Source organism: Aedes albopictus, chromosome 2, assembly GCF_035046485.1.
Source record: "Aedes albopictus strain Foshan chromosome 2, AalbF5, whole genome shotgun sequence".
NCBI lineage: Eukaryota > Metazoa > Arthropoda > Insecta > Diptera > Culicidae > Aedes > Aedes albopictus.
In genome coordinates, this window is record NC_085137.1 from 400096896 (window position 1) to 400109564 (window position 12669).

Genomic DNA, 12669 nt, shown 5'->3' on the forward strand with positions numbered 1-12669 from the left:
TGTAATGATACTTATGTACCTCGTCACCCACTTCATGCAACTGCATTTAGTGGTCTAATAACACTTAGCGCGCTCGGCATAGTTCCATCATGCCGCTCAAAGTGTTGCCACAAATAATGCTAAGTTTGCAAAACCCAGTTATGTGGCTGGTGGGGCATGGGAGCCTAAGCTTCAACTGTTAATGCAATCAGAGACTACTCAGACTTAGACGTGGGCAATCCTATATATGAAGGGTTATCCAAAACGCTCTGGAGAATTCCCAAAGCGCAATCTAATAAATCTAATAAGCCTAAGATGCCATTAACAAGAGGAAAATGGCAAAATAATATAACAATATATGGTTTATGTAATGGCACGGTAAAGGCTGGGTATGCTGCGCAATTCAGATCCCATTGTGATCCACTAGCCTCTGCCCAGCAACTCCTATCCCTACCTCCACGCGGTACCGGCCGGAAACTATGAGCAACCTTAGGGAAGATCGGGTAACCAACCCCGGTGGGACCTTTGGTCGTAGGCTGACAGGGAAGGGGGGGTTTGCTTCGGCAAACCTGAGCGTCTGTTCTCCAGGAGGAGCGGCTCACAACAGCGTCTGATCCCCATGTTAGGGGCGGCTGATCTACGTCCGAGTGCCAGGGAAGGACTCTAAGCTCAACTGTGCACTATGGTCCTCCGGAAAGTAGGGGGTTGGTGTCAGGCCCTACGAGCCAGCCGTAAAAAACCATTGTAACGGAAAATCAGCAACAGAATAATACGAACCGAGACCAACGGCAACGACCCCAGCGAACAAAAAGGACTTGCGATTGGAAACTCGGTACGTGGAACTGCCGATCTCTCAACTTCATTGGGAGCACCCGCATACTCGCCGATCTACTGAAGGACCGCGGGTTCGGCATCGTAGCGCTGCAGGAGGTGTGTTGGACAGGATCCATGGTGCGAACGTTTAGAGGTAATCATACCATCTACCAGAGCTGCGGCAACACACGCGAGCTGGGAACAGCTTTCATCGTGATGGGTGATATGCAGAGGCGCGTGATCGGTTGGTGGCCGATCGACGAAAGAATGTGCAGGTTGAGGATCAAGGGCCGATTCTTCAACTTCAGCATAATAAACGTGCACAGCCCACACTCCGGAAGTACTGATGATGACAAGGACGCATTTTACGCGCAGCTCGAACGCGAGTACGATCGCTGCCCAAGCCACGACGTCAAGATCATCATAGGAGATTTGAACGCTCAGGTAGGCCAGGAGGAGGAATTCAGACCGACGATTGGTAAGTTCAGCGCCCACCAGCAGACGAACGAAAACGGCCTACGACTCATTGATTTCGCCGCCTCCAAAAATATGGCCATACGTAGCACCTTTTTCCAACACAGCCTCCCTTATCGTTACACCTGGAGATCACCACAGCAGACGGAATCTCAAATCGACCACGTTCTGATTGACGGACGGCACTTCTCCGACATTATCGACGTCAGGACCTATCGTGGCGCCAACATCGACTCCGACCACTATCTGGTGATGGTCAAACTGCTCCCAAAACTCTCCGTCATCAACAATGTACGGTACCGGCGACCGCCACGGTACAACCTAGAGCGACTGAAGCAACCGGATGTCGCCTCAGCATACGCGCAGAATCTCGAAGCCGCGTTGCCAGACGAGGGCGAGCTCGATGAGGCCCCTCTAGAGGACTGCTGGAGTACAGTGAAAGCAGCCATCAACGACGCAGCCGAGAGCACCATCGGGTACGTGGAACGGAATCGACGTAACGAATGGTTCGACGAAGAGTGCAGAACGGTTTTGGAGGAGAAGAACGCAGCGAGGGCGGTAATGCTGCAGCAAGGGACTCGCCAGAACGTGGAACGTTACAAACAGAAGCGGAAACAGCAGACCGGCCTCTTTCGGGAGAAAAAGCGCCGCCTGGAAGAAGCGGAGTGTGAAGAAATGGAACTGCTGTGCCGTTCCCAAGAAACACGGAAGTTCTATCAGAAGCTCAACGCAGCCCGCAACGGCTTCGTGCCGCGAGCCGAAATATGCAGGGATAAAGACGGAGGCCTCTTGACGGACGGACGTGAGGTGATCGAAAGGTGGAAGCAGCACTTCGATCAGCACCTGAACGGCGTGGAGAACGTAGGCACGGGAGCCCACGGCAACGGAAGGAACGACGACGCCAGTGCAGCGGAGGACGGAAATGAACCAACTCCCACGCTGAGGGAAGTTAAGGATGCCATTCACCAGCTCAAAACCAACAAAGCAGCTGGTAAGGATGGTATCGCAGCTGAACTCATCAAGATGGGCCCAGAAAAGTTGGCCACTTGTCTGCATCGGCTGATAGTCAGGATCTGGGAAACCGAACAGCTACCGGAGGAGTGGAAGGAAGGGGTAATCTGCCCCATTCACCAGAAAGGCGACCATTTGGAATGTGAGAACTTCAGGGCGATCACTATTTTGAATGCTGCCTACAAAGTGCTATCCCAGATCATCTTCCGTCGTCTGTCACCGAAAACAAATGAGTTCGTGGGAAGTTATCAAGCCGGCTTTATCGACGGCCGGTCGACAACGGACCAGATCTTTACCGTACGGCAAATCCTCCAGAAATGCCGTGAATACCAGGTCCCAACGCACCACCTGTTCATCGACTTCAAAGCGGCATACGATAGTATCGACCGCGCAGAGCTATGGAGAATCATGGACGAAAACGGCTTTCCTGGGAAGCTGACTAGACTGATTAAAGCAACGATGGACGGTGTGCAAAACTGCGTAAGGGTTTCGGGTGAACTATCCAGTTCATTCGTATCTCGCCGGGGACTGCGACAAGGTGACGGACTCTCATGTCTACTCTTCAACATCGCGCTGGAAGGTGTGATGCGACGAGCCGGGCTCAACAGCCGGGGAACGATTTTCACAAAATCCGGTCAATTTGTGTGCTTTGCGGACGACATGGACATTATCGCTAGAACATTTGGAACGGTGGCAGAACTGTACACCCGCCTGAAACGCGAAGCAGCAAAGGTCGGACTGGTGGTGAATGCCTCAAAAACAAAGTACATGCTGGTAGGCGGAACCGAAAACGACCGGATCCGTCTGGGTAGTAATGTTACGATAGACGGGGATACTTTCGAGGTGGTGGAGGAATTCGTCTACCTCGGATCCTTACTGACGGCTGACAACAACGTGAGCCGAGAAATTCGGAGGCGCATCATCAGCGGAAGTCGGGCCTACTACGGGCTCCAGAAGAAACTGCGGTCGAAAAAGATTCACCCACGCACCAAATGCACCATGTACAAAACGCTGATAAGACCGGAGATCCTCTACGGGCACGAGACATGGACCATGCTCGAGGAGGACCTGCAAGCACTCGGAGTTTTCGAGCGACGCGTGCTAAGGACGATCTTCGGCGGTGTGCAGGAGAACGGTGTGTGGCGGAGAAGAATGAACCACGAGCTCGCTGCACTTTACGGCGAACCCAGCATCCAGAAGGTGGCTAAAGCCGGAAGGATACGTTGGGCAGGGCATGTTGCAAGAATGCCGGACAACAACCCTGCAAAGCTGGTGTTGGCAACGGATCCGGTTGGCACAAGAAGGCGTGGAGCGCAGAGAGCACGATGGGCGGACCAGGTGGAGCGTGACTTGGCGAGCATTGGGCGCGACCGAGGATGGAGAGCGGCAGCCACAAACCGAGTATTGTGGCGTACTATTGTTGATTATGTCTTGTCTTAATGATGTTGAACAAATAAATGTATGTATGTATGGTTTATGTAATGTAAAACAATACAACATAACAAAAGAAAACCATTCCAAAACCATTTGATTAAATGTATAACCAGTAGTGAAATTACAATTAAAAACAATTTATTTGCGGTACATTTTATTGTTTGAAACCATTCATGTACCATACAATGTACGGTATATTTAAACCCACGTATCAGTATTTGGAACAATTCATTAACAATAAAATGTATGGTTTTGCAAAAAAATATATATGGAGAAAAATATTTTTTTATATTGTGACCGTTCGCAATGCTGTTTTATTTTGTATGGCGAGTTTTAAAATTTTTAAAACTCGCCATACAAAATAAAACAGCATTGCGAACGGCCTTACGATACTTAACAACCTGTATAATATATTGTAAAAATCTTATTTACAATTCACGGTATGGTGTTTACATTACATCTAATTGTTTTTGTATTTTTTATTTTTACAGTGGTGTCTATTGTAAAAATATGGTTCTAAATAGTACTGTTACAATACAACGTTCGGTTTTTCTACTGTAATTTTTACTCGGGCGGTAGTGGATTGTTATTGCTTTGTCAGCTACGTCCAGCTACGTCCTATTCGCGAATAACTCCGGACATGTGATAGCTAAAAAGCTCCGCGTTGTATTTATACTAGTGTGTGTGTGTGATCACGAAAAAGCTCCAGAAATTTTCCACGACGCCGGCTACCCGTTGCGTCAACCGCCGTTGAACTTGAACCGCGCCAACAGCTGAGTTGAAGCTTTTTTTGCGAGACGCACACGCGTGTTTTCCTGCGATTTTCTCATTCCTGTTGTTCTATACTCGTGTTCGGGTTGTGTTTGCTTCGCTGCGTGCGTGGATTCGGTGAAAATTTAAAAAACGTGTAAAAATTGTATTGCAAATGGCTGAAAACGAACGAAGAAGTGCAATAGTGCGATAATTGCAAAGAAGTTTTATTGGCACGGGTAAAATATTGAGGGTCATTTCTTCAAATTCTTTTTTTTCCGGAAAAAGAAGTAGGTTTTGTTCCCGTGAAAGGAGTAGTGGTTGAAGAGATCGTAAAAGCGAGATGGTTTGAGCCATCAAGTGCGTGAGAGTGAAAGAGATAAGGTGAGAGGTGCATTCACCATCACCTCACCAACACAAATGCAAAGTGCAACCGTTTGAAGTAGTGTGCGAGTGGAATTGAAAAACTAGGGGGAGGAATAGAAACAAAAATAATAATCAGCTGCAAATGCAATCGGCAAAAAAGTGCTAAAAAGAAGAAAACAATCGCTGAGTGCTTTTTGTGTGTCATTATTATCGACAGTCAGCAGAGAGCTGCTAGGAAGAGGTAAATGATACGACCGTCGTATTTCAGTTTTCAACACGTAGTTCCGCAAAGTAGTCCATATTGTTTTTTTCTGTTATCGTGGTGATCGGGAGGAAAGTGGAATCTTCTTGGATTCGAACAATAAACGTCGCGGACGGAAGTGATCGAGGCGAAAATTGAATCCCCCTCAGAGTGATACGTGACAATGTCATCGGTGCAAATCGTGCTGGATTCGGACGTTGCCAAATACCAGCCTTATCAGACAGTGTACTACATTGTGGCCGACGGTGCTGGTGAAGCCGTGATTGGCGACGACGGTTCTTCGACGGAAATTTACCAAGTGCAAACGGTGGTCCCCGAGGTAGTACCCCCACTCCATCTATAGCAAGCGAGCATGTGATTACATATTAGGCATATTCTGTGTGACTCTTCACTCTCACCTTCCCCTCCTCACTTCACTATCATCAACCTGTCTCGTAAAAACACAGTACGATCGTTGTAGCCCTCTCATCTATCAGGTCCCTCGGAATTCTATATGTAACGCCTTCAAGGGAACAACGAAGGCGGTCGCGCGGCGATGGTGTGTGCCAGTTAAGCAAAATGTTCATTTTTCCGAACAATGATCTCTCGAGTGGCGATTTTCTATTTGCGATTCGACTCTGTTATGTATTTGTAATAAACCTATTTGTTCGTACCGTGGAATAGGGGAACATTGATCAGATGATCGGAAGATAGTATGCTATTGACATTTCTAATAATGCAATTAATTATATTTCAACAAATATTTTCTTTCTATGCGTTTTTGAAAAAAAAAAAAAAACAGAAGGAAAAGGCTTTTTATACAGGTCAGACTAGATTATCTGGAAACTTACCAAAAGGAAGTATTCCTCCAGAAATTTCATCTATTGATTATTATTTCTGCAATTTCTTCAAGAATTTCCAGAAGGAGAAGCTGCAGGATTCGCAGAAGAAATTCCTTAAAGAACTAGGAAGAATCCCAGGAGAAACTTCTGAAGCATTTTCAGAAATAACTAATGAAGGTTTCTCAAATAGAATCCTTCTTAGATTCCCATAAGAAAGTGTAGGAGGATTCCCATAAACAACTCCTGAAGATTCACAGAAGAACCTTTTCAAGAAACTCATGAAGATTCCGTGAAAATAATTCAGAATTTTCAGACGAAACTTCTATGGGATTCCCTTAAGGAACACTTGAAGAAACCCAAAAGGAAAACCTCAAGTTTTCCATAGATAAGGAACTCCTAAAGGTTTTTGGTAGAAACTCCTTGGGAATATCTAGAAGAAACTCCTGAGAGATTCCCTGAAAAAAAAACCGAATAATTTTCATAAGGAACTCTTGGGGATTCCAAAAACATATTCCTTGAGCATTTCCAGAAGGAAGTCCTGGAGAGTGTCCATAAGGAACTGCTGAAGATTCCCAGAAAGAACATATGGGAGAATTTTATAAAAAGGTTCTTAAGATTCCCTGAAGAAACTCCTTAAATATTTCCAGGAGGAACTCTTTAGAATTCAAATAAGAAGCTTCTTCAGAATTTCCAGAAGGAAATCATGGTGGAGAATATCCATGGAGAGACTCTTGAGGAATTCCCATGAGTAACTCTGAAAAAGCCCTAGAAGAAATTAATGGAAGATTCCCCTTGACCATTTTCCAAAGGATTTCCAGGAGAAACAAAGGTTTAACCCTTTGATGACTTTAACAACGATAAGCGTTATGTCTTGTCTCGCATCGCGTTCCGTGTCTTTCGAACACCTGAAGACTTTCAGAAAGACCTGCTGGTGGATTATCATATAAACTGCTATAAACTCCTGAAGATTCGAAGGGAGAATTTCTGGATAATTCCCAGAAGAGTCTTCTGGAGGATTCCTATTGGGAACCCCGTAAGGAACTCCTGAAGATTCCCAGAACAAACTCCTTAAGGGTTGATAGCAGAAACTCTTAGAGTATTCCTAGATGAAAATCCTAAAGAATTTCCAAAAGCAGCTCTTTAGGATTCCAATAAGCTTCTATTAGAATCGACAGAAGAAACTCTTGGAAACTGTCCATAAGGAACTCTGGAGATTTTCAAAACTTCTAAAGAATTTCCAGTAAGAGAACCTATAGGAGTCCCAGAAGAAACTTCTTAAGAATTTCCAGAAGGAACTTCTGAAAGAATTCCCAAGAAGGGGATTTCTGAAGGTTTTTGGGGAACAATTAAATGAAGGATTCTGAGAAGGAATCCTTCTATGATTCCCATAAGGGTGTTTAGGAGCATTTCCATTAGAAACTCCCGAAAATTCTTAGCAGAAACTGAAGGTTCCGTAAAAGTCCTTCAGATTTTCCAGACGAAACGCCTGTAGCATTCCCATGAGGAACACTTGAAGATTCTCAATAGGAAATCTTCGAGAATTTCCACAAGTACCTTTTAAAGATTTTTAGTAGAAACTCGTTGAGAAATTTCCAGATAAAAATCTTGGAAGATTCCAAGAAAAAAAAACTTCTGAAGAATTTGCATAAGGAACTCCTTGAGAATTTCCAGAAGGAACTGCTGAAGACTCCCAGAAAGAACACTTGGGAGAATCCCATAAGGAACTCCAGGAGATTCCCAGCAGACACTCCTAAGGGATTCCCGTAAGGAATTCTTGAAAGATCCCAAAAAACAACATTGTCCCGAGGATAAGTACGCGAATCCATTCGACAACAAAGGTAATTTTAACCCTTTTTAACGATTGTAAGAATGATAAGTGTTTCGTCTTGTCTCGCGTCGCGTCTCCTGAAGCTTCCTGGAAGATTCCAATAAGGTACTTCTGTAGATTTCAGAAAGGAATTCTTGGAGGATTTACCATAAGGAACTCGTTCAAATTCCCAGAAGATTTTCCTTAAAGATTTTCAGAAGAAACTTCTGGAGCATTTCCATAAGAAGCTCCTTGAGAACTTCCAGAAGGATGTCCAGGAGTATACTCAAAAGGAGTTTCTGAATATTCTCAGAAAAGACTCCTGAAAAGTAAAATAAAAACCTGCTAGATTCCCTTTCGGAATTCATAGAGAATTTCCATATGGAACAAAGGTAATTTTAATTCTTTGACGATTGTAAGAACGATAAGTGTTATGTCTTGTATAGCATCGCGTCTTGTGAATTTAGAACTCCTGAAGCTTTAGATAGATAGAGATAGAGCTCCTGGAGGATTACCATTAAGAAATTCATGAAGATTCCAAGAAGGAATTCCTGGAGGATTCTCAAAAAAATGTTCTGGAGGATTCACACAAGGATCTCCTAAAGATACCCAGAAAGAACTCCGGAAGAATTTCTGTAAGGAACTCCTTTAGATTCTTAGAACAAATTTCTTAAAAGTTTCTAGAAGGAACTCCTGGAAGATTCTGAGGAAAAAAAACTCCTGGAGAATTTGCATAAAGAATTCCTCATGGTTCCTACAAGGAACTGCTAGAGAATATCCAGAAGGAGATCCTGTAGGATTCCCAGAAGAAACTCCATAAGAATTCCCAGAAAGAACTCCTGGATTATTTCCAGAAGAAACTTCTGAAGGATTTTCAGGATCTATTTAAGAATTCCCATAAGAAAGTTTAGAAATTCCCTAAGCTCAAATCTATCTGCTCTACGAGTACTTATTTTGAAATTTCATGAGTAAATGAGCTTGTAATGGGTGTAGGATGATGTGAAATAATGATTTTGATTTTTTCCGTTCTGTTTTTGTTCAAACATTTACCGGAATTACTGATTCCTGAATCGTAGAACAGGTAAAAAGTGAGTAGCCACTGCCCTAAAGAACTGAATTCCCTGAATGAACTTCTGGTGGATTCTGAATAAGAAACTCCAAAAGATTCCTAGGAAGATCTACTGGAGAATTCCCATAAGTAACTACCGAAAATTCACAGAAAAACTGCTTAAAAATTACAAGAAAAAACTCATGAAAATTCTGTGAAAGTCCTTAAGAATTTTCAGACGACACACCTGTAGAATTCTAAAGAATTTTCACTAGGAACTCCTAAAAATGTTCAGTAGAAACTCCTTGCGAGTTTCCAGCAGAAACTCCTGGGATATTCCCTAAATGGGAACTCGTAAAAGAATTTCCATAAGGAACTCTTGAGGATTCCAAGAAGAAACTGCTTGAGAATTTCCAAAAGGAAGTCCTGGAGAATGTGAAGATTCCCAGAAAGAACACCTGGGAGAATCCCACAAGGAACTCCCAAAGATATTTGGCAGATACTCATGAGGGATTCCCACAAAGAACTCTTGAAGGTTCCTAAATAAGAAGTTTATAGAGAATTCCCATAAGAAACTCGCGGAGAATTTCCAGAAGTAACATCTGGAGGTTTCCAAAAAAAAACCGCTGAAGAATTTTTATAACCAACTCCTTGGTATTCCAATAAGGAGTCCCTTGAGAATTTTCAGAAGGATGTCCTGGAGAATAGCCATACACGCTAAAACCACTCAGCACCTAGAATGTGTAAGCACTACTCATAAGTGCATAATTTCCAGACCACACAAAAATGTGTTACAGTTACACATTCTCAAAAACAGCTCGTACACTCGTCTAGATGCGAAATGTCGATATTTTTTTTGGTTTCCAAGGTCACTAGTAAACCTAGCTAGATTGCTGTACAAACTTTTTTTGCGAATTTAACGATTTTGCGGACACAGGAGCTGATTTTGTAAATGTGCAAGGGTTACACATTCTTGGTCCTCTTCTCTCCTCTTCTTGGCGTAACGTCCTCACTGGGACAAAGCCTGCTTCTCAGCTTAGTGTTCTATGAGCACTTCCAAAGTTATTAACTGAGAGCTTCCTCTGCCAATGACCATTTTGCATGTGTATATCGTGTGGCAGGCACGAAGATACTCTATGCCCAAGGAAGTCAAGGAAATTTCCTTTACGAAAAGATCCTGGACCGACCGAAAATCGAACCCGTCACCCTCAGCATGGTCATGCTGAATACCCGTGCGTTTACCGCCTCGGCTATATGGGCCCTTTCTACACATTCTTGGTGTAGTCTGGAAATTATGCACTTAGGTGCTGAGCGGCGTTAGCGTGTAAGGAAAAAGCTTCCCTGAAAGAACTCTTAGAATATCCCTATAATCAATTCGTGAAGACTTCCAGAAGAGACTCCTGAGGGATTCCCATAAGTAAATCCTGAAGAGTCCTAAAAGAAATTAACGATAAGTGTTATACTTTGTCTCGTATCGCGTCTTGTGAATGTCGAACTCCTGAGAATTCACAAGAAGAACTCCTTGAGGAAACCCATAAGGAGCTCATGAAGATTCCAAGAAGAAACTTCTTGAGGATTTCTAAACGGAACTAATAAAGATTCATATAAAGAACTCCTGAAGGACAGGGATGGAATTGCTCTCATCATGAAGCAACTCGTGAGTAAAAAAACAACAAACGGTTTACTCACTGTTCCGAGAATAAGCCGTGTGTGAGTTTACCCGCACCCGATTGTTTCATGAGTATGAAGCAAAACAAAAACACTCATGAGTTTTTATTCGCGAAGAACTTGTGGAGGTGCTGGAAGTGTATTTTAGTGCGATTTCAATAGCAAAACAAGTAATTATCCATCAGAAAGTAATGCTTTATGCTTCATTGTTGCTAAAAAGCAGAACAATCAGCCGTGTCAATGCGCTTTTCAATCAACTGAAAAATGTTCAGAGCGTCTTCTCGAATTAATCAAGAGTGCGACCAGCTTCGTTAGCTCGCGAGTGAAGGAAGTGCGAATATATTCAGGCTTCTGTTGTTCACGAGTAGGTTAGCTTTGCGTTTGTGCCTGCTCAGCTGCAATCCTCACTATTTTCCATCGCTGCTGAAGGATTTCTACAAGAAACTCCCGAAGATTCCTAGAACAAACTCCTTATGAATTTCTAGGAGGAACTTCTGGGGGATTCTTAGAAGAAACTCCTGGAGAATTTTTATAAGGAACTGCTGCATATTCCCAGAAGACTCTCCTGATGGATTCCCATAAAGAACTCTTGAAGGTTTCCTAAATAAATTCATGGATTTCTTCCGCAAAGAAATTGCTGGACGATTTCCAGAAGAAACTATTACGAAAAATATAATGAAGCACTTCAAATGCATATTAAAATAGAACATGTTGTAGTAGAACACTACAAATGCGTAATAAAATGCGATATCACATGTGGACATATACATACATTTTGCTCTGTTACCCAAGTTGATAACAATTTCCCATTTCAAGATGACGAGGTGTCATAAATGTTGTTGGTCCATCAGTCACTCCTGTAATCGTATTGTCTCTGGCAGATTGCCTTTAGTTCGCAGCATTAGTTGCGTTTATAGCTTGAATTTGGTCTAGGAATTTCTAATCCTAAGGGGGCACCATGAATCAGATTTTAATGTGAGACATCTACACTTTGATGTCCCTGTTAGGGAAGGGTCTACACATGTCTTCCAGTTATTAATCGCCCGAAGTTACCTTAATGTAGGCCATCAAAATAATATCACTCGTTTCTCATAGTGCCCTATCACTTCAGAGCACTATAAATGTGCATTAAACTTGGGTAAAAGTTTACAAGTTAAAAAAGTACGTATAACACAATAAATAAAACTTGTAATAAAACTCCTGGATGATTCCCATAAGGAATCCTTGAAGATTCCCTAAAAAAAACTCATTAGACATTCCAGAAAGAAGGAACTCCTGGAGAATTTCCAGAAGAAACTCCTGCAAGATATCCATAAGTAACTCATAAAGATTTCCAGAAAGAACTCATCGAGGATTTCCGTAAGGGATTTCTGAAGATTTATAGAAGTAACTCCTAGAGAAATTCCAAAAGGAACTCTTGGAGGATTCACATAAGGAACTGCTGAAGATTGATAGATGTACCTAACATCTAGAGGATTTATAGAAAGCACTCTCAGGAAAGCTTTTAAAGAAATCGCAGAAGGAATCTTAGCAGGAACCAACATGAATGCACACTAGTCTGTAAAGTGTCGAAAATAAATTAACTAACTAACTAACTTAGCAAGAAGTTCTGCAGGATTTCAGAAAATAATTCTTGGAAGAACTTCGGAAGAAAAACTCCAGAAGAAATGGGGCGAATTTCAGAAGGAACTGCTAGAAGCAATCAAGATGATCTATTGGGTAAAAGTCACAATGAATGAGATTTTTTTTATCGTTTAGAAGGCTTCTGCTTTGTCGACGGGCTTGGTGATCTAGTGGCTATCGCTTCTGATTCGTATAGTCCTGGGTTCAATCCCTAGCCCGTTCCTGCTTCTTCTTTGTAATTCTACGTTTCCACTGGAACTAGGTCTGACTCTGTTTAACTCACTGCCCTCAGCCAAATAAACTTAAGATTGGCATAAGGCTCAACTTATAAAACGGCCTTTCAACAATTCCTGATGATTCGCATGAATTTCATAAGGTCGCTCTACGACGTAGTCTTACAGCTTGGCTTTTATATATGTTTAGCAACATGCTATTCTCAAGCGTCGGTAGCCGTGTGGATAGAACATGAGTTTAGTGATTCCGACGTTTATGGATCGAAACCAGTCTGCATCATTTTAAGATTTTTTTATTCTTTTCATAAGTCTATTTTATGGCACCCATAATTTTGAGTTATAGCTAAAATTCATAAGGTATTTCGATGAATTTCGTTAGT